Source organism: Pseudorasbora parva, chromosome 9, assembly GCF_024679245.1.
Source record: "Pseudorasbora parva isolate DD20220531a chromosome 9, ASM2467924v1, whole genome shotgun sequence".
In the NCBI taxonomy this organism is placed as follows: domain Eukaryota; kingdom Metazoa; phylum Chordata; class Actinopteri; order Cypriniformes; family Gobionidae; genus Pseudorasbora; species Pseudorasbora parva.
This window is the reverse complement of record NC_090180.1, coordinates 3,942,319-3,963,850: the sequence shown is the minus strand read 5'-3', so window position 1 is coordinate 3,963,850 and position 21,532 is coordinate 3,942,319. Positions and strand designations below refer to the sequence as shown.

Here is a 21,532-nt window from a genome sequence, read left to right as displayed (position 1 = left end):
CTGTTTAATCCCTTGTGTTTCCAGTGGAGCTTGAAGTTCAACAGGACGACCAGTTTAATAAATCTGGTGAGTGAATTAAACTTTAAAAGCCAAGCTTTATTTTGATAGTCATTGTATTAAATAAAAGTTGAATGAATGTTTAGATGCAAACACAAATGAACGCTCTCTAACAATGCATGTGTTTATTGTGTTTCAGGTGGCAGGAAGACATGCACTGGAAGTTTAAGTATTGTTCTTTTAACTGTGAAAAAAAGATCACAGTTATTTAAACATTACAGACTGAAACATGGTAGTTATGCTAGAAATGAGCAGTATGCAGGATTTTTTTTAAAGCTAGAATTAACTACACAAATAGTTAATGACAATGGGTATTTATGGGCATTTGGGGGTTTTCAGCACTGAGACAAACATCATGTTTCACTGACCATGCCTTAATATAGTTTGCCATGTTTTATATTTTAGGTTTATTACGAGTTCAGCCGAGTAGTGGGGAGAAATCTCACTCTTGACCATTACTCTGCAAATCTAATGGACATCTCAAGAAGAAGAAAGGCCTTGCTGGTCAGCTTTTGGCGGAGCTTTTACGTCAGACAAGGGTGGGTTTATTTGTCTACATCAGTCTACCTTATTCCTCCTGATTTTTGTCATCCCTTCTTTGTATTCTTAACTGTCTGTCCTCTTTTTTCACTTTCTTTCCCTGTCTTGTTGTTCTTACTTTTTGATGATCTCCCTTTACTCTCCTCTCTCCTTTTGTTTGTCATCTCTTGTCCTGTTCTTTATTTCTCAAAACTCTTGAAAAAGTAATTAAAGTGGCATGTGCGTATTCCAACCAAACTGCTGTACAATATCTGCAATATCTTCCAGACCAACAGATGTTAGGTCCCTTTGCCTTCGTGGACTGCCTGTCATTTTGGGTGATGATCCTTCAACCTTCTTTAAGACCTGCTCCGTAAGTTGTAAAATGTTTGTTTGTAAATTTTGCAGGTAAATTTTAATCCATTAAAGGGTTAGTTCACTCAAAAATGAAAATTATGTCATTAATTACTCACCCTCATGTCGTTCGACACCCGTAACACCTTCGTTCATCTTCGGACCACAAATGAAGATATTTTTGTTAAAAGCTGATGGCTGAGAAAGGCTTCAGATAGACCTTGGTTGGTATTAAGTACATTCACTCTAACAAGAACCATAAAAAGCACTAAACACATCGGTACAAAGTCCATCTCTCAACAGTGGCTGTTATAATAGTTTTTTGCATACAAAAATAAAAACTTTATCCACCAAGTTATGTGAACTCAACGCATGTGCGAAAATATGATGCAGATCCGCCGTTCGGATACATGACACCAGAAGCGAGGAGCAGCGCTGCTATCTGTGAGTTCACGTCCGAGACCTACACGGAAGACAATAACTTGGAGGATAAAGTTTTATTTTGTTTTTTTTTGTGCACAAAAACTATTCTCGTTGCTTCGTAAAATGATTGTACAGCCACTGTAGTGAGATGGACTTTGTATCGGCGTCTTTAGTGCCTTTATGGGTCTTGTGAGTGTAAATGTACTGAATGCCAATGAAGGCCTATCTGAAGCCTTTCTCAGCATCAGCTTTCAACAAAAATATCTTCACTTGTGTTACGGGTGTCGAATGACATGAGGGTGAGTAATTAATAACAAATTTCATTTTTGGGGGAACTAACCCTTTAATGAAGATTTGTCTGCTACTAACTTCTTTTTTACTGGAGTCCCATGAATTATTTTAATGATTAAAGTAATTAATGACATTTTAAATTAAATTCATTTTTTGGTAAACCAACTTGTATGTATAAAAAAAACTTGCCCAATATATTTTGATTTTGAAGGACAGTGCTATCATAATTTATACATGGCCAGGTTGCAAAACTGCCATGAATGTGGCATGACATCAAAGGAGAACATTTGTCCTGTTTAGTGCATAACTTTATGACTGGTATTGATTGCTTTTGTTTACTTCTGTGGAGATTACACATGCTTGATTTTATAGTTGGAAATAGGTTTTAGTCGTCAACATATTATTTAACTGCAATGATCTTGTTTCTTTCTTTGTTAGGATGTTACTGATGAGGACTCGTACCACCAAATTCCCGTAGGAATCCTATGTGTTGATGCAGAAAGTCCACAGGTGAACCCTTCCCAAGTGTGCATCATCTTGGAAGGGAATTCGGTTATGAAACCAGACAACCTGCCTCAGGCCTTCTGTCTTCTTTTTGGACTCATTTATGGCCTTCACTTGGACTATCCAAAGTGTATGAAAAACACTTTCCATTTCATCCAGCAGGTATTTTTTAACCCTGGAAAGGTGGACTTGGCACCAAAAATTCAATCCTTAAAAAATCAGCTTACAGTTACAGTGTAAAATGGTGTCCTACACAAGATTTTTTTTTTTTCTTCTGTGTTCTGTAAAAAAAAAAATTCAATTGTTTTTTGTTTTGTTTTTTTACAATTAGAATTGTTTGTAGAATTAAAGCAGCTTAACATGACAACCAAAATTATTGATATACTGCATGCCACAGCACTTACAGAACTGGCGCACTAGTTATTCAGTGAAATCATGTAAGCAACTTTTCATTTACTTTGAAATTGAATTTTTATTTTAATCCGTAGATCCATCGTTCTGCCTCTATTGCTGAGAACTCTGTTGTGTTGCAATTTCAGAATAGTCTAAGCACACATTTCCTCACTGATAGATCAGCAGACCATATCTGCAGGAAGTTAAATAATTGTACAGATTCCCCAAAGAAGGGTAAAAAAAGATATTTTTTCTGAGAGTGATGGCAAGAAAAAAACAAAGCTGCACAATGTCAATTTTCTGAACTGAGGTGTGAAAGATAAACAGATTGATTTTATATTTGTACAGTATGTTCATTTGCTTAAAGTATTAGTTCACCCCAAAATGATAATTTACTCCCAATGCCATCCAAGATGTTCATGTCTTTCTTTCTTAAATGGAAAAACGTTTTTTTTTTTTGAGGAAAACATTTTAGGCGTTTTCTCCCAACAATGGACTTCAGTTGCAACCAATAGTTGAACGTCCACATCAATGCAGTTCCAAAGGGCTCTAAAGTGCTTAAAATGGTACCGTGCGATCCCAGCTGAGGAATAGGGTCTTATCTAGCGAAGCGATTTCTAATTTTCTAAAAATAAAATAAATCTATATACTTTTGAACCACAATTGATCGTCTTATGCTGGTCTATGATGTTTCAGGCATGACATAATCAGGTTGAAAAGGTCACACCAAACTTGGGCGGAAGTACCGCCGCATTGTTTACAAAGTGTGGAGGGATCATTCAAATTGTATTGTATGTTGACTCACATATTATTGTTTTACCGTTTATGTTAAAAGCGTTTCTATTAGTCTTAGAGCATTTGATTTGTAAACAATGGAGTGGTACTTCTGACCACTTTCGGTGTGACCTTTCAACGTGATTGTCATGCCTGGCTCATCACAGACTAGCACAAGATTATCAATTGTGGTTAAAAAATATATCGATTTTTATTTTAGAAAATTACCAATAATTTCGCTAGATAAGACCCTATTCCACAGCTGGGATCGCACCATACCATTCGAATCACTTCAGAGCCCTTTGAAACTGCAGTGATGTAGACGTTCAATATCCAATATCCAAAAATCCTTAAATGTTTTACTAAAAAAAAATATATATATATTTTTTTTAATTTATTTTCCTCTGAAGAAAGAAAGACATGAACATCTTGGACGGCATTAGGGTGAGTAAATTATCAGGAAATTTTAATTTTGGGGTGAACTATTTATTTATGTGCAAATGTTAAAACAAGCTTTCATGTTCTCGGGGGAATTGCACAAAACTACTTGTTAGATGCACTCTCTTTATGAGAGAGAAAAGTTGGAATCTCTAAAACTTGAGGGCAAAATTGTTTTAAACTTGTTTTAAAGTCTTCACTGTATTTTTGCAGTTTGAAAAGTTTTAAATAAAAAATAAGAGAGAAATCTTTTGTTGTCTGATTGCTTTTGTATATAATGTAATGCAATTAAAAAGATGAGTAGAGTAATTAAACAGGTATTAGGCTACTTAAAATTAAAGTATTTAGTCTATTCAACTTGAAATAATTATTAGAACAGCTAATATCATTAAGTACATTTAACTCAAGTTTATCAAGTAAACATTACTTAAATTTTTTAGGGCAACCAGTTTCCTCAATTTTTTTAAGTAAACTCAACTTTTCCGGGTTTAGAGTGTGTAATGCCTGTGTCATACCTATGTCATTATACACATTTGTGCCCTCATATGTCACAAAAACAAGCACACACACACAGGTCAAAAGTTTAGAAGAAGGCTCTAATGCTCACCAAGACTTTTGAACAACTATACAGTAAAAACAGTAATATTACACTGTAAAAAATTGTGGTTGTTTTTTGTTGGTTTAACTTAAAAAAGTAAGTAACCTGGTTGCCTAAAATTTTTGAGTTTATTGAAATAAAAAATTTGAGTTGATATGAAGGAATGAAGGAAATTTGTTTAATTAATAGAAACTCAAAATATTTTTGTATCTGAACCACATAAAAAATTTGATAAATCAATCACGAAAATAGCAATATTTGGCATGTTTTACTGCATCATCAGAAATAAAACACACAATTACCCAATATGCTTACAAAATATTTAAAAAATATTTTAATAATGGTTGTCAAATCTAAAAAAAATGTTCATTGTATTAACTCAAAATTTCAATTTCAATGAACTAAAAATTTTAAGACAACCAGGTAACTTTTTTTCTAAATAATTTTTTACAGTGTATGAAATATTATGTTTTAAAATAACTGTTTTCTTCAGGCATCATTCTAATATGCTGATTTCTGATGCTTAATACTTTTGTCATCTGTGATACACTACGGCCTACTTTCATTTAGCAAGAATGGTTCAAAAGTGACAGTATAGACATTTATAAGTAAATGTAATTAATTATATAGATTGCATTGAGTTAAGTTAATTACTTAAATGAATTATTAATTATACAAAATTAAGGCAACCGTAGAAATAATATAAAGAATGCACATACACTTCATAATAATGTCATTCATTTGAATAAAATAGTCCTATTTCATGGCATTCTGTTTTTGCATTGATGTTTTATTTGAAATGGTTTAGATGATTAAAGTCATGAGTTGGTCAGATATGTTGAGCGATGCTGGTTTGAATACAGTATTTCTCAGCCTTTTCCCCACTTCACTTCCTGTCCTTTCTCTACTGTGTGTCTAAACTGTGTCTAGCATTGCCAGGTCCAAATCCACGGACAGCTCTGTTTGTTAGATTCACTATCTGAGCCAGCTCCACCAGGCCAGTCAATTATAAGCAATAAGCTGAACAGGTAAAACAGTAGCTTTTTACAGCCATGCATCACCGTCTGTAACACTTCTTCCAAGAGAGATAGAAAAAGAGAGAGTAACAGAAGAAAACATGAGCTACGAGCGTGGCGACTATCAGCGTGAACCGATATAAGCAAACACACACACATTCACATTGATGTCAGAAAGGAGGTATGGAGCCGACTGCACAGAACACACACACTGGAATTGGGAGTGTGTTCCAGTTAATTGGGTGACCCCTGGGGCCAGGCTAGTGATTCTCCCTCGTGGATATTAATATTGCATGAACCTTTCAAAGCTGCGGTGTCACCGTGTGTCTCTCTCTCTGTGCCACCCTTCAACCAACAGCCCTGGCCAACGCCACCCCTCCCACTGACACACACACATACACACCGACACACACCCTTCCGCCTGTAGCCCTACGTACACGGACCCCGGCCTTCATTTTCAAAGCTTTTCCCACATGCTAGTCTAGACTAGTCTGAGTTAGCACAACAAAGCCATCCTCTCATTTTACAGCTCAACGCTGGCCTGAGCATCATGTCGGAGAAGGAAAGCCTGTCACAAAAAGCGGCCAATAAAACGTTTTGGGATGCCCATCTATTTGACGCACTATAAAAATGTTTTTTATTTGTGTTTTCTGTCTCTCAGACGTTTTGTAGCTCTTTGAAACTCCCAGCTCTATAAATCTAGTGTTTTCCCAGCTCTGGACGGTGAGTGTTTCATGGTTGATCATCCTAGATTTATCTCCAAATATAGTGAGGTGAAATGTACTGTCCCTTCAGACGGCAAGTTGTTTTACCGGGATTTACTCTCTGTTAAGAAGAGTTATGTACATTGTGCATTTTATACCTCCAGTCATGGAAACAAAGCTGCTTTCCTCAGAGTTCTGAAGGGCTTTGTGAATCCACCTATCAATCTCGACACCGTCGCGCAAATTCACTCTGGCACTGGAGAGACGCGGTCTGCTTTTTTAAATGCCTGGTCCTCCTGCTTCAAAGTGGCTGATGGATTTCACTTCCTGAAAGGTGTACTGGCTGACTTTTTGTCGCAATTGTACATGCTTGTTTCGTAGAAAGCATATTACAGAATTGCAACTGAAAGTCAAATGTAAGGAAATAGAATTAAAAATAATTAATATAAAGACAATTGATGTTAGATTGTTAATTACATTAATGTATTTTTTTAATTAAATACAATTTTACTATTTATTCTTGATATACACAATATTGCCAAAAGTATTGGGACAGCCGTCCAAATCATTGAATTCAAGTGTTTCATGCTGGTATTTAACATGCATGCTGAAGGTCACAGTGCACAGAAGTCACCAACTTTCTGCTGAGTCAATAGCTCCAGACCTCCAAACTTCTGTGGCCTTCAGATGTGCTTAAGAACCGTGTGTGGAGAGCTTCATGGAATGGGTTTCTATGGCCGAGCAGCTCATCCAATGCAAAGCGTGGGATGCAGTGGAGTAAAGCAGCCGCCACTGGACTCTAGAGCAGTGAGACGTGTTCTCTGAGTGACCAATCATGCTTCTCTGTCTGACAATCCCATGGACGAGTCTGGGTTTGGCGGTTGCCAGGAGAACAGTGCTTGCCTGACTGTATTGTGACAACTGTAAAGTTTGTTGGAAGGAGGATTATGGTGTGGTTTGTTTTTCAGGGGTTGGGCTTGGCCCCTTAGTTCCAGTGAAAGCAACTCTTAATGCTCAAGACATTTTTGGACAATTTCATGCTCCCAACTTTGTGGGAGCAGTTTGGGGACGGCCTCTTCCTGTCCCAACATGACTGCGCTCCAGTGCTCAAAGCGTCGGTCCATAAAGACATGGATGAGGAGTTTGGTGTGGAGGAACTTGACTGGCCTGCACAGAGTCCTGAGCTCAACCCGATAGATCAGCTTTGGGATGAATTAGAGCGGAGACTGAGAGCCAGGCCTTCTCGTCCAACATCAGTGCCTGACCTCACAAATGCGCTTCTAGAAGAATGGTCAAACATTCCCATAAACTCACTCCTAAACCTTGAGGAAAGCCTTCCCAGAAGAGTTGAAGCTGCTAGAGCTGCAAAGGGCCAACTCCATATTAAACCCTACGGATTAACAATGGGATGGCATTAAAGTTCATATACATGTAAAGGCAAGTGTTCCAAAACTGTTGGCTTGGCAATAGTGTGTGTGTGTGTGTGTGTGTGTGTGTGTGTGTGTGTGTGTGTGTGTGTGTGTGCGTGCGTGCGTGCGTGCGTGCGTGCGTGTGTGTGTGTGTGTGTGTGTGTGTGTGTGTGTGTGTGTGTGTATTATATTTTAAATATTTTGAAAAAAAAAAAATTCTCCATACAATGCAATTTTGTTTTGGACCCTTATGACTGTCATTATATGGACAAAAGCAGCAGGAATAAACAGAAACATTATATGGGTTTGGAACAACATGAAAGTGAGTAAGCAGAATTTTCCCTTTTGGGTTATTTTCCCAGTATTTTCAGTACATACGGTATATGTGTTCACTGAATGTGTTAGTCCTGTCTTTCCAATTCAGCTTCCAGCAGGATGTGGTCAATTCAATTTTAATGGGTTAAAATTCAGTTCTAAATTTTGTCCAACCCTGATCCACCCACATCTGTTTTGACCTTTGGTATTTAACAGGCAAAGGTCAGGGACCACATATTAGCGTGTGAAGCCGCCAGTGCTGATCTGTGGTGGCCTGAAGCGAGGCATATGTCTCCTAACAGCAGATGACAGATACAGGTGTCAGTATCCAAGGTTTATTCCCTACGGTCATGGGCTTCAAGCAGAGCATCTGACTCCACCCCTCATCCTCGTATGTCCTTATATCACTCCCTCCATTTACCAGCTCTGTTAGTTTTACGCTTCATTCCTCTCTGGTTAATTTTAGCATTTTCTCTTAGACTTTTTCTTTGTCCATCTCGCAGTCCCTCCCTCCCCTTCCCTTTCCTTCCCTCCGTCCCCTCACCCTCCTCTTCTCTTCTCTTCCGCCTGCGGGCTGCGAGGATGCCAGGACCCATGCTAATCATGGGTGACACATCATTGAGGGGAGCGGGCTGTTTGCTGTCAGCAGTGTTTTTGGTTCATAATTATTTCACGAGTGTCACGTCAGTGTCAGGCTCTGGGCGAGTGGAGAGAGACAGCCGGCCCGCGGAGAGGAAGAGTGGGTGGAGGGGGGAGTGTCACAAGACCTCACTGTTAGCCACTTTCTGCCCAACACCTCCACTGCTCCACTGCCTGCACTTGGACAGAAAGGAGAGCAAGATGAGAGGAAAAGAGACGTCTTTTAGTGTGCGGTTTGGACCTGATGGGTCACATCTACCATGCTCACAGATATTTGCAAAAGTGCACTGCAAAAAAGGCTTTTCTTACTTAGTATTTTTATCTTGTTTCTAGTCCAAACATCTAAAAATGCTTAAAACCAGAAGTATTTAGACAAGCAAAAGTAATTGTCTTCTTTTGGGGAAAAAAAAATACTCATAATTTAGAGAGTTTTGCTTAAAATTAGATAAATAATCTGCCAGTAGGGTAAGTGAAATGATCTTAATTCAAATAGAAAACAAGATTATTTTGCTTATTTTAAGCAAAAACTCCCTTAATTTGAGTTATTTTTTCCCCAAAACAAGACCATTTTTACTTGTCTCGTAAATGTTTCTTAAGAATTTTTATATATTTTGACTAGAAACAAGATTTTTTTGTGCATTTTTTGCAGTGTGTTTTCACACAAATATCATGATTCATCATTAAGATACAGACAAATCATGTCCTTAGTCTAAACGAGAAGAGGATTCGATGTGGAATTTGTGTTTGACTAGTAAAAGAGTTAACCTTCTCACTTTAACAGGGAAAATATCAAAGGTTGTTTGAATGGTGATGGTTGATTTTATTAGGATTTGTTTTAGGTTAAAATGCAGGAAGAAGTTGTTCAGTCTTTATTGCATTCTTATTTCTCAAAAAAGTTTGAGCATTAAAATAAATCCTAGAACGCATGGGAATATTTTAGTTTCCACAAGCCTGTAAAGTTAAGTAATGTGAATGATTTAGCCTGGACTAAGATGCTTGATGAATATTCTCATCATTTACTTACTGTCATTCATGTCCTTCCAAAAACCTTTTATTCTTCAAGTTAATTGCTAAATAAAATTAAAGTGCGCATAACACACACAGTTTCTGCCAATCACATGTAAATCTTGAGTAAGGAGTAGTATTGCATCCTTTATATCTCCCAAGAGTATTTAGTTTGATCATATTTATTTTTTTAAATAGCTGAACTTGTGAATGCATGCAATGGGCGGAGCTAAACAATCTCAAGCACACCCCTCCCCGGATAACTCTCGATTCACTATGCATTCATGTTGTTCACTAGCCTGACAAGCCAGATCCACATCAAGATGTTTGGTCTGGAAACTCACCATTGACAGCTCAATCCGAGGGGCGGATAAACGGTTGTCTTTCAAACTCCCTCTGCACGCGATAGGATAGCGCTACACCAACCAGAGCAACGACGGTGAAACAGAGCTTGTTGACAGATCAAACATTCACCGTATCCGGTCGGCTAAACTCCGAACACATCTTCCCTTTTTAAGAATGACTTCAGTGCCGTTCTTTGTTCTTTTCTCAGCGAAAACCTTAACTCCAAGTCTTCCAGAATCGCAGTCAAAGCTGATTCGAAAGACCGCCACCGTTCGCCAGTTTCTGTGTTTACTAGACAACTGAAGCACGCAACTCGGCCGCCGTCATTATGGCCCCGCCCGCCGACTCTATACACGATGTGATTGGCCCGTCCAGATTTTGAGGAATACAGCTCAGAAGGGTATGGAGAGTTCCTAGACGACACTTGCGGGCAGATTAAATTTGCTGCCGCTAGGGTGCGTCTAGATTTCTAGGCTAGTTGTTCACATTATATGCACTTACACGCCGATTGCCAACAAAACACACACAATTGATGTAGTTTCACTCACCGCTTGCGGTTTCCACTCAGGACCAGGAACAAACACATACACACACACATACACACTTGCAGAACTCCGGAACACAAACTGCATCCACTGTTCCCTTAATGCTGGATTATTTGGGAAGCTGAAGAAGGCGATCTTTCCCTCACACCAGAAACACACTTCTTTAGTGACATTGATTCCGTGGTCTAAAAACAAAATGACAGCGCCACTGACGCCTCCTGTAAACCGAACGAAGATTGTTAATGGACACGATCTCTTTCGCTCTGGGGTGTGTTTGCCGTACAATGACGTAACTCACTTCTTAACTACCGTATTACGATGCATCTTTGAAGAAATTAACTAGCTAGTCACGGCTGGTTCCCGAAACCATACTGTCACAAAAAAACTGTCGTTCAACCACGCTGGTTAATAATGTCACGCAGGTGGTTGCTTAATTATTGCTTTTAATTAAGTAGTTTGAGATCGAATTCAAGCTAGATTTTTTTGCAATAAATTATGGACATGGCTGCTGAGGACTAATTCTTATTTTTCTCAGTTATTTTTCTTTATTTCCACACTCTCAGAAAAAAGGTACAGTGCTTTCACTGGGGCTGTACCCTAAGGTACAAAAGTGAAAATCTTTGACCTTACTCACCCCTAAATGGTACATATTAGTACCTTAAAGGTACATATCAGCACTTAAGAGTGTGTATTAGTACCTTAAAGGTACATATCAGCACTTAAGAGTGTGTATTAGTACCTTAAAGGTACATATTTGTACCATTTTGGTTTTGTACCGGTACTGCCCCAGTTAACAGCAATGTACCTTTTTTTCTGACAGTACAGATTTAATCATAGGCTCATTTTCACGTTCTAGAGAACGTCCGCACATGCGCACTCTTCAAAAACAATGCTTTATGACAACCTAAAAGATGTAAATGACATTTGTATGTATTCAAAATAAAAGATATAGATTGTACTAAATGTCAGCTTAGTTATTTTGCTCAAGATAAGGATTTATTAAGTTCACATGTCAAGAAAACAAGAAACTCTGCTTCTAACCACAGGTCGAGAGCTGTCGTTGCAAACACACAAGTTTGCGGTGCTCTTTGCGAATGTTCGTTGGAACGATGGCTTCTGGAAACACCGACTTGTTGAACTATGTTGATAACAACAAAGCTTGCGACCATAGTTGGCTAACGATGCTTTTGGTAAACGCACCCCTGGTTGATGCGTGCACGCACATATCCGGGAGAAGTGACCATACAAGAAAATCCACCCGTTATGATGTCATTCAGGGAACTTACTCTAAAAAACTTAACAAAAAGAAACTTGTTTGAATTTTGAAGGAGTGTATTTGGCACAGAAATACTCATATGTATTTATATTCATAATACTCATACTCAGAAATGTCATATGTCCAACTCGTTTTGTTGTTGTTGACATTTTGGCCATGTTTAGCATGAGAATTAATAGCCTGATGTGGTCATTCTCAATTCTAGTCATAATATGAGCCTCATTCTGCTCCATCAGGCTTTTTTTATGGGGGCGTATTTCAACCGACACAGGAAAGACCTCAATTGGATAGACCAACAACCAATCAGAACTACAGACTACAGAGCTACAGATGCTAAAGACATCTTTTCCATCAACAAATGCCTTGATCGCGGTCCTCTGTTCCTCTTTTAAAATAAATGCACATCTCAGTTCAACAACAGCCATCATTGTTGTAAACTAATTTAACCCAAGCGCTCTTTGATGAAGTGGTTGATTACGTGATAATCTGTCAATCAAGCACTTTCTGTTCGGGCATAATATCTCCTCTATGGAACGAGTCCAGATCGAACTTTCCGACCTAAAAATGTTGTGGGCGGGGCTGAGTTCGGCTGGCATCCAGGCTAGAGAATGAACTCTTTAACAGTGTAAATAAGTCAGAATGCATGAAATAGCATTAGACCCCCCTTTAACTCATGCACTGATAATATTAATAATATCTCCACTGTTTTAAGAACCAGATTAGTCTGATTCATGAATGAATCATTTAGATTAATTTAGTTTTTTCATTGAGACCGAAAAGAATGATTCCTTTACGAATCAGACATAGTTGTACTGACTACATCCATATCGTGATTTTTGTCATTTCGGTTGACAGACTCAGTTCATCTTTGTTATATTGAAAAGTTTTTTTTAATTTAATTATTTTAAAAAATTTGAACGACACAAGTGTGAGTAAATTACAACATTTAAATTTTTTGCATGAACTGTCACTTTAAAAACAGCAACAAAGTTTTTGTAAGGTTTTGTCTCTTTATAGGTTTCAGAAATCTTCTCCGCTTTGCCACTTAATTAAATGCAATCCAAACACACCAATGAAGCGGAGAAAGAAAAGAAACAGCAGCAAAAAAGCAAGTGAAGACAACCCCAGTTGATGGTTAGGACAAAGACGGCAGGTATACGGTGCATCCAGTGGAAATGAGGAAGAACAAAGGGGAAGAGGAGGAGGAGGTTTTGCACCCTGTTTTTTCAGCCCTCTCTCTGGTGTCACACACGTCACAGGCTGAGGAGGAGGGAAGCAATCAATGATTTAAACAATAATGCAGCTCTCTGTATTCCCTGTCACACTCTCGCCTGCTTGCCGCTTCGAGGACTGTCACACACTGTCTCCGCCTCGACAGCTTATCTCCCGCATGCTGCTACTCCATCTTGTAGCTGTCCGCCAGTGTCCTCACTCACTCTCTCCAATCCCTTTCTCCCTCCCTCCCTCCCTCCCTCTCTCTCTCTCTCTCTCTCTCTCTCTCTCTCTCTCTCTCTCTCTCTCTCTCTCTCTCTCTCCCACATCCTCTCCATCGTTCTTCCTACCTCCTTCCCGACTGTGTTACTCACATGATGCCTTCACTCCTGGTTAATACAGTGTGTCCCTATCTCACGCTGTCGCTCCATTCCCTCTCGCGCTCCTCATGGAGTGGCAGGGCCGGTAGCCCGGCACAGTTTTAATGGATTGTTTTCAGAAGGTAAATGTGGAAGTTCTTTGGCTGATGCAGCTGGCCTTCTGTAAGGCGTCTATACTAAGAAGCCAAGGAGACAAGTGGACAGGAACTCTCTCTCTCTCTCTCTCTCTCTCTCTCTCTCTCTCTCTCTCTCTCTCTCTCTCTCTCTCTCTCTCTCTCTCTCTCTCTGTCTCTCTCTCTCTCTCTTCTCTCTCTCTCTTCCTTTCTCTCTTCCTCTCTCTCTCTGCTTGAATCAAAATAGAATTAGCTTATTTTAAATTAGGTAACACATTTTCTGGAATATGATCTGTGGGAAGGGGTTTGTGTGAGGTTGGGTGAAAATTTGTTTTGTTGCTGTTTTTTGTTTTGTTTTTTAACTTTTATTTGATGATTTTGTAGATTTTTGAATGATATTGGAATGAAATATGATAAAGGACAAAAATAAAGATGTGTAAACCTTTCTCTCTCTCTCTCTCTCTCTCTCTCTCTCTCTCTCTCTCTCTCTCTCTCTCTCGCTCTCTCTCTCTCTCTCTCTCTCTCCTCTCTCTCTCTCTCTCTCTCTCTCTCTCTCTCTCTCTCTCTCTCTCTCTCTCTCTCTCTCTCTCTTGAATTTCCACTGTCCCATACCCATTTCCTTCTGCCATTTCACACACTGAGGCTCTAGCTTAAAGGTATCAGCTTAATTAAACCATCGGGACAAACAAATTACATCTGTCACCTTCGGTTTGCATGGACTTGACAGGAATTCAATGAAGGCCGCCATGTTTGTTTGGTGGAGTTCTAATCACACTTCAGCGATGGTTGCTCCAATCAGACACTTGGATAACAGACTTGCTGGTTCCACAGCTAAAGTTCAAAGGTTACACAAGAACTGGTCTGTAACTATGTGTGGAAAAAGCCAAATCCAGTGAATCGATGTCGCAACGGCCAGACGTGTGGCGGCGCGTCTCCGGGGAGCGCTAATCTCTGCGTCATCAGTCAGGATGCCGAAGTTCGGCTGAGCTAGGGGTCAAGGGTCAAGCCCATCGGCCTGCTGACTGTCCATCCCTGCAGCTCCCAGCATGCAGCTGGTTTAAGGCTATCAGTGGGACAGCTGGAGTGAGAGAAGCTCATTATGGGCTTTTGACTGCAGAACCACTGGGAGCAGATGCGCAGAATGGCGCCTGTAATGGAGCCGAGATGCTGAGCGCAGGTGAGACATGTCCTGTGAACTCAGGGGTGTAGGATGGTATTGAAAGCCACCGCCGCTGCTCCAGAGATCTGTCCACATCACAGGCTTCTTTTTAACACACGACCCCCACACGACAGGGAAGCCCAAAACTCGGCTCTAATTGGCAAGCCATTCATTTCACATTCAGATTGTTGTTTCGCCGCACACTCTTAGAAGAAAAGGCTCTATATAGAACCCTTGGCCCCATTTTATATTAGGTGGCCTTAACTACTGTGTACTTACATCAAAAAATAAGTACAATGTACTTACTGTGTTCAAATTATATTGCAAAACAGTTTGGCTGATATTGAGGTGAGATAAGGGTAAAGTTAGGGACAGGTGTGGTGGTGTGGGTCAGTTTAAGGGTAAAGTTAGGGACAGGTGTGGTGGTGTGGGTCAGTCTAAGGGTAAAGTTAGGGTCAGGTGTGGTGGTGTGGGTCAGTTTAAAGGGTAAAGTTAGGGTCAGGTGTGGTGGTGTGGGTCAGTTTAAGGGTAAAGTTAGGGACAGGTGTGGTGGTGTGGGTCAGTTTAAGGGTAAAGTTAGGGACAGGTGTGGTGGTGTGGGTCAGTCTAAGGGTAAAGTTAGGGACAGGTGTGGAGGTGTGGGTCAGTTTAAGGGTAAAGTTAGGGAGAGGTGTGGTGGTGTGGGTCAGTCTAAGGGTAAAGGTTAGGGTCAGGTGTGGTGGTGTGGGTCAGTTAAGGTACAGTTAGGGTCAGGTGTGGTGGTGTGGGTCAGTTTAGGGTACAGTTAGGGTCAGGTGTGGTGGTGTGGGTCAGTTTAAGGGTAAAGTTAGGGGACAGGTGTGGTGGTGTGGGTCAGTTTAAGGGTAAAGTTAGGGTCAGGTGTGGTGGTGTGGGTCAGTTTAAGGGTAAAGTTAGGGACAGGGTGTGGTGGTGTGGGTCAGTTTAAGGGTAAAGTAAGGGACAGGTGTGGTGGTGTGGGTTAGTTTAAGGGTAAAGTTAGGGTCAGGTGTGGTGGTGTGGGTCAGTTTAAGGGTAAAGTTAGGGACAGGTGTGGTGGTGTGGGTTAGTTTAAGGGTAAAGTTAGGGACAGGGTATGGTGGTTGTGGGTCAGTTTAAGGTACAGTAGGGTCAGGTATGGTGGTGTGGGTCAGTTAAGGGTACAGTTAGGGTCAGGTGTGGTGGTGTGGGTCAGTTTAAGGGTAAAGTTAGGGCAGGTGTGTGGTGTGGGTCAGTTTAAGGGTAAAGTTATGGGACAGGTGTGGTGGTGTGGGGTTCAGTTTAGGGTAAAGTTAGGGACAGGTGTGGTGTGTGGGTCAGTTTAAGGGTAAAGTAAGGGACAGGTGTGGTGGTGTGGGTTAGTTTAAGGGTAAAGTTAGGGTCAGGTGTGGTGGTGTGGGTCAGTTTAAGGGTAAAGTTAGGGTCAGGTGTGGTGGTGTGGGTTAGTTTAAGGGTAAAGTTAGGGTCAGGTGTGGTGGTGTGGGTCAGTTTAAGGGTAAAGTTAGGGTCAGGTGTGGTGGTGTGGGTTAGTTTAAGGGTAAAGTTAGGGTCAGGTGTGGTGGTGTGGGTCAGTTTAAGGGTAAAGTTAGGGTCAGGTGTGGTGGTGTGGGTCAGTTTAAGGGTAAAGTTAGGGTCAGGTGTGGTGGTGTGGGTCAGTTTAAGGGTAAAGTTAGGGTCAGGTGTGGTAGTGTGGGTCAGTTTAAGGGTAAAGTTAGGGACAGGTGTGGTGGTGTGGGTCAGTTTAAGGGTACAGTTAGGGTCAGGTGTGGTGGTGTGGGTCAGTTTAAGGGTAAAGTTAGGGCCAGGTGTGGTGGTGTGGGTCAGTTTAAGGGTAAAGTTAGGGACAGGTGTGGTGGTGGGAGTCAGTTTAAGGGTAAAGTTAAGGACAGGTGTGGTGGTGTGGGTCAGTTTAAGGGTAAAGTTAAGGACAGGTGTGGTGGTGTGGGTCAGTTTAAGGGTAAAGTTATGGACAGGTGCGGTGGTGTGGGTTAGTTTAAGGGTAAAGTTAGGGTCAGGTGTGGTGGTGTGGGTCAGTTTAAAGGGGGGGTGAAACACTCAGTTTCAGTCAGTGTCATGTCAATCTTGAGTACCTATAGAGTAGCATTGCATCCTGCATATCTCCGAAAAGTCTTTATATTTTTTATAATTATATAAGAAAGATGCGCTGTTCCGAGTCTTTCCGAAAAAGCCGAGCGGGTGGGGGCGTGTCGTGTGAGCGGAGCTAAATAATGACGTGTGCTCGCTGCTGCTATTGTGTTGAGTGCGTCGAGTGCGTCGTAAAGCTGTGTCATCCCTAACAGCGGGGAAAAAACTTTATTCAAAAATAAAAATATGGCTTTTAATCAGATACAGCCATACATCTATGATCCGGAATCAGACCCAGAGGCTGCAGTTGAACAGGAGCAGCAGCAAAAACGACTAGAGCAGGACGTCTCTATGTGGTACGATATACACTAACTATATAATATGCTTAGCGGCTTGTGTTATTTACATATTTATACTTGAATTATATCGTCGTATTTTTGTCTTTGAAGGTGTACATGTGGGAAGTGCAGTTGTGCACGTGTGTTTGTGTGTTTACGCGTGGTTTGTGTAGACAGGTTAAGTTAGTGTTTACATAGATGGACACGGAATAGTAGCGCATTTGAATGAAGAAGCGTGCTTATTTAGTTCAACATATTTCCCCCCTCTTTGTGTATTGTTGAGTGCTTTTACAATACACAAACATAAAGTTACACATATAGTGGCCAGCTAAACAAATGTACACGCACTACACATCGCATGCTCCATTGATCAATTTCTATATATAGTAATATATATAGTAACTATACGTGATCATGTTTGGGCTACTTGATGAGCATAGACACAGACATTTGAAGCAGTCTAACTCACCGCCCGCGGTTCTAACGTTGGGACTGCTCCATCCTTCAGCATTAGGCTATTGGAAAATCCGGCGTCATGCTGGGCCATGTTTATGAAACAGTCGGCACCGAAATGCAGCGAACAGATATAAACATTCGCGCAACTCAGTTGCTGATCCGGAAAAGCAAATTACATCCACTGTTGCCTTACCGCGGGGTTTTGGGGGAATCTGTGCAGGACTGTCTTGGTCTGGCAACCAAAAACGCACTTTTTGATGTCATTGTTAATTGTGCACATTACCTGTGCAGCGCAGCCTACGAGCGCTTTGATGGGCATAGCATGTTGCTTTCGCTCTCTCCCTCTCTCTCTCTCCCTCTCTCTCTCTCACACACGCTTCCGGTAGAATTGTCCGTAAGGCCCATACAAGGAAATTCCGCCCCCACTAACGTCAATGGGGACGCATGATCGCAAAAAACTTGCCGAAACTTATGACTAACCGGAAGTAGTATTTTTGACAAAGAAATACTCCCATCAAACGTCCACCTTAACTTTTGAAACTTTGTCCATGTTTAGTATGGGATTCCATGTCTTTAACAGTGTAAAAAGATCAGTATGCATGAAACAGCATTTCACCCCCCCTTTAAGGGTAAAGTTAGGGAAAGGTGTGGTGGTGTGGGTTAGTTTAAGGGTAAAGTTAGGGACAGGTGTGGTGGTGTGGGTTAGTTTAAGGGTAAAGTTAGGGTCAGGTGTGGTGGTGTGGGTCAGTTTAAGGGTAGAGTTAGGGACAGGTGTGGTGGTGTGGGTTAGTTTAAGGGTAAAGTTAGGGTCAGGTGTGGTGGTGTGGGTCAGTTTAAGGGTAAAGTTAGGGTCAGGTGTGGTGGTGTGGGTCAGTTTAAGGGTACAGTTAGGGTCAGGTGTGGTGGTGTGGGTTAGTTTAAGGGTAAAGTTAGGGTCAGGTGTGGTGGTGTGGGTCAGTTTAAGGGTAGAGTTAGGGTCAGGTGTGGTGGTGTGGGTCAGTTTAAGGGTAAAGTTAGGGACAGGTGTGGTGGTGTGGGTCAGTTTAAGGGTAAAGTTAGGGACAGGTGTGGTGGAGTGGTGTCAGGTGTGGTGGTGTGGGTCAGTTTAAGGGTAGAGTTAGGGACAGGTGTGGTGGTGTGGGTCAGTTTAAGGGTAAAGTTAGGGTCAGGTGTGGTGGTGTGAGTCAGTTTAAGGGTAAAGTTAGGGTCAGGTGTGGTGGTGTGAGTCAGTTTAAGGGTAAAGTTAGGGTCAGGTGTGGTGTTGTGGGTCAGTTTAAGGGTAAAGTTAGGGTCAGGTGTGGTGGTGTGGGTCAGTTTAAGGGTAAAGTTAGGGTCAGGTGTGGTGGTGTGGGTCAGTTTAAGGGTAAAGTTAGGGACAGGTGTGGTGGTGTGGGTTAGTTTAAGGGTAAAGTTAGGGACAGGTGTGGTGGTGTGGGTCAGTTTAAGGGTAAAGTTAGGGTCAGGTGTGGTCGTGTGGGTCAGTTTAAGGGTAATGTTAGGGTCAGGTGTGGTGGTGTGGGTCAGTTTAAGGGTAAAGTTAGGGTCAGGTGTGGTGTTGTGGGTCAGTTTAAGGGTAAAGTTAGGGTCAGGTGTGGTGGTGTGGGTCAGTTTAAGGGTAAAGTTAGGGTCAGGTGTGGTGGTGTGGGTCAGTTTAAGGGTAAAGTTAGGGTCAGGTGTGGTGGTGTGGGTCAGTTTAAGGGTAAAGTTAGAGACAGGTGTGGTGGTGTGGGTTAGTTTAAGGGTAAAGTTAGGGTCAGGTGTGGTGGTGTGGGTTAGTTTAAGGGTAAAGTTAGGGACAGGTGTGGTGGTGTGGGTTAGTTTAAGGGTAAAGTTAGGGTCGGGTGTGGTGGTGTGGGTTAGTTTAAGGGTAAAGTTAGGGACAGGTGTGGTGGTGTGGGTTAGTTTAAGGGTAAAGTTAGGGTCAGGTGTGGTGGTGTGGGTCAGTTTAAGGGTAAAGTTAGAGACAGGTGTGGTGGTGTGGGTTAGTTTAAGGGTAAAGTTAGGGTCAGGTGTGGTGGTGTGGGTTAGTTTAAGGGTAAAGTTAGGGTCAGGTGTGGTGGTGTGGGTTAGTTTAAGGGTAAAGTTAGGGACAGGTGTGGTGGTGTGGGTTAGTTTAAGGGTAAAGTTAGGGTCAGGTGTGGTGGTGTGGGTCAGTTTAAGGGTAGAGTTAGGGTCAGGTGTGGTGGTGTGGGTCAGTTTAAGGGTAAAGTTAGGGTCAGGTGTGGTGGTGTGGGTCAGTTCAAGGGTAAAGTTAGGTTTAAGGGAAGTGCCAACTGTGTAATTACAAATATAAATACAGAAATTAATTACAGACGTAATTACATGCAGGTATTTTTTTAAATGTAAGTACAATGTAAAAACATGTATGTACACAATAAGTGCATTGTATCAAATGATTAATTCAAATGTTAGTACATAGTAGTGAAGGCCACCTAATATAAAGTGGGTCCGAACCCTTTTATAGTGCCAAAAGTGTTTTTTATTGTCATTATAGAACCTTTTACGCTAAGAGTGCAGTTCTGTTCTTTTGCTCACAGATCTCAAATGGCAGAACAGTTGGACCTGAACGCATCCAGTCCTGTTTGACACTCTAATGTTGATCAAAGAGGAAAGAGTTTGGCATCGGTCGGTTTGGCGGAAGATGGACCTGTCATGGCCATTGTGCGCCATAATAACACGCTGGGCTGGCAGGTGCAACAGATCGTCTCTCTTTAATCTTTCGCAAAATGGACCAAAAAAGCTCCCTGCAATTCGACTGCCCTATTTTGAAGGTCATAGGTCAAAAGGTTAGCACTTTATAAAGATAATTGTTTTAGCATTGCCTGTCTTTGACGTGTGCGAATCATCCCCTTTATTTGAAACATATAATGGAACGATAAATACAGAAGTTGCTCTTGGCTTGAATGGGAAAAATTAGACAGAAGACCAGTTTAAACTGGATTAAAATAAAGATGGACTAGAATGCGGTTGAAGCAGTTACAATTGATTACTGAAGAATGGTAATAGGTAATCAATAGTTAATATGCAATTTTATGCTTTAATAAGGGGCATTAATAACATGGAAGAAAGGTGTATGTCAGTGTTAATGAAGCTCAATGACTTGCATTGACTCCCCGTTTGGCCATTTTTTACCCAGTGATCCTCTTTAGCACGACTACTTCCTTTACTTTCTAGGGTCAAGCTATGCTTACACATCTAGCGCTGCAGATGCCCTCTTTAAAAATGCATGGACAATAAACATCCCTTTTCTTCTCTCTCTTTCTCCCTCAGATGCTTGCTCATTCATAGTGTCCAGGTCCATCTGCCCTTGTTTGATGAGACCAGTTAAACGGTGGGAGAGGAAATGGAAATTTGGGACAAAGCCCCGTTTTTCCAGGGGGACTAATATGGTGTGTGTCAACATCAAGGCTTCGTCCACAGCGCTGTCTCTATCTCAGGCAGTTGGACCCGTGGTGCAGTTCCTGATAACAGGGCCCCATGACGCAGCTCCATAATGAAGCCCATTTTGACCATTCATCCTGCGCTAAATGGCTGTATTTCTGTGATGGTCATCAGTCCAGGTTACCGAACTTGTTTCTCAGATGAGGTATTTTTCCCAGACATAAGGCATTTTCCACCAATTACTTGCAAACATGACATTTGTCCAATACACTCTAAAAAATGCTGGGTTAAAAACAACCCAAGTTGGGTTGAAAATGGACAAGCCCAGCGATTGGGTTGTTTTAACCCAGAGGTTGAGTTAAATGTTTGCCCAATGTGCTGGGCTGTTTTATTTAACCCAACTAATGTTCAAAAATGACTTTATGGCTAGCTTAAAATTAACCCCAAATAGGTTGGAGATTAAACATAAGAAGCAACAATAATAATAATCAAAAGGTGAACATTTATTAAAGGTGCACTATGTAGGATTTTTGCAGTAAAATATCCCAAAACCACTAGGCCAGTGTTATGTATTTTGTTCAGTTGAGTTCTTGCAATATTCCAATTTTAAATTAAATTGTAGAAAATGGCTATTTTAACCAATGAACCGGGACATGTGAGGGCATCGCCTGTCAATGGCGTCATATCTACGTTACCCTCGGTTTTATACTATTTATTCAGAAACGCTTTACTCTCACTGCAGTGTGAACAAAAGTCACAGCAGCCGCTGAGCGAACGCTGATAACATCATTTTAAACGCACTTAAA

The 21,532-nt window shown here is 41.2% G+C and overlaps 2 long non-coding RNA genes across 2 annotated transcripts; both read left to right on the top strand.

Annotated features, from left to right (window-relative positions):
* Nucleotides 1-470: 470 nt before the first annotated feature.
* On the top strand, nt 471-2,793 carry LOC137089422 (uncharacterized). The gene is made up of 3 exons (XR_010907682.1): nt 471-596; nt 865-949; nt 2,083-2,793. It is a non-coding gene; the product is annotated as an uncharacterized lncRNA (long non-coding RNA).
* An 11,405-nt stretch (nt 2,794-14,198) lies between these two features.
* LOC137089421 (uncharacterized) lies at nt 14,199-20,884 on the top strand. The gene is made up of 3 exons (XR_010907681.1): nt 14,199-14,487; nt 19,883-20,131; nt 20,616-20,884. It is a non-coding gene; the product is annotated as an uncharacterized lncRNA (long non-coding RNA).
* The last annotated feature ends 648 nt before the right edge of the window (nt 20,885-21,532 follow it).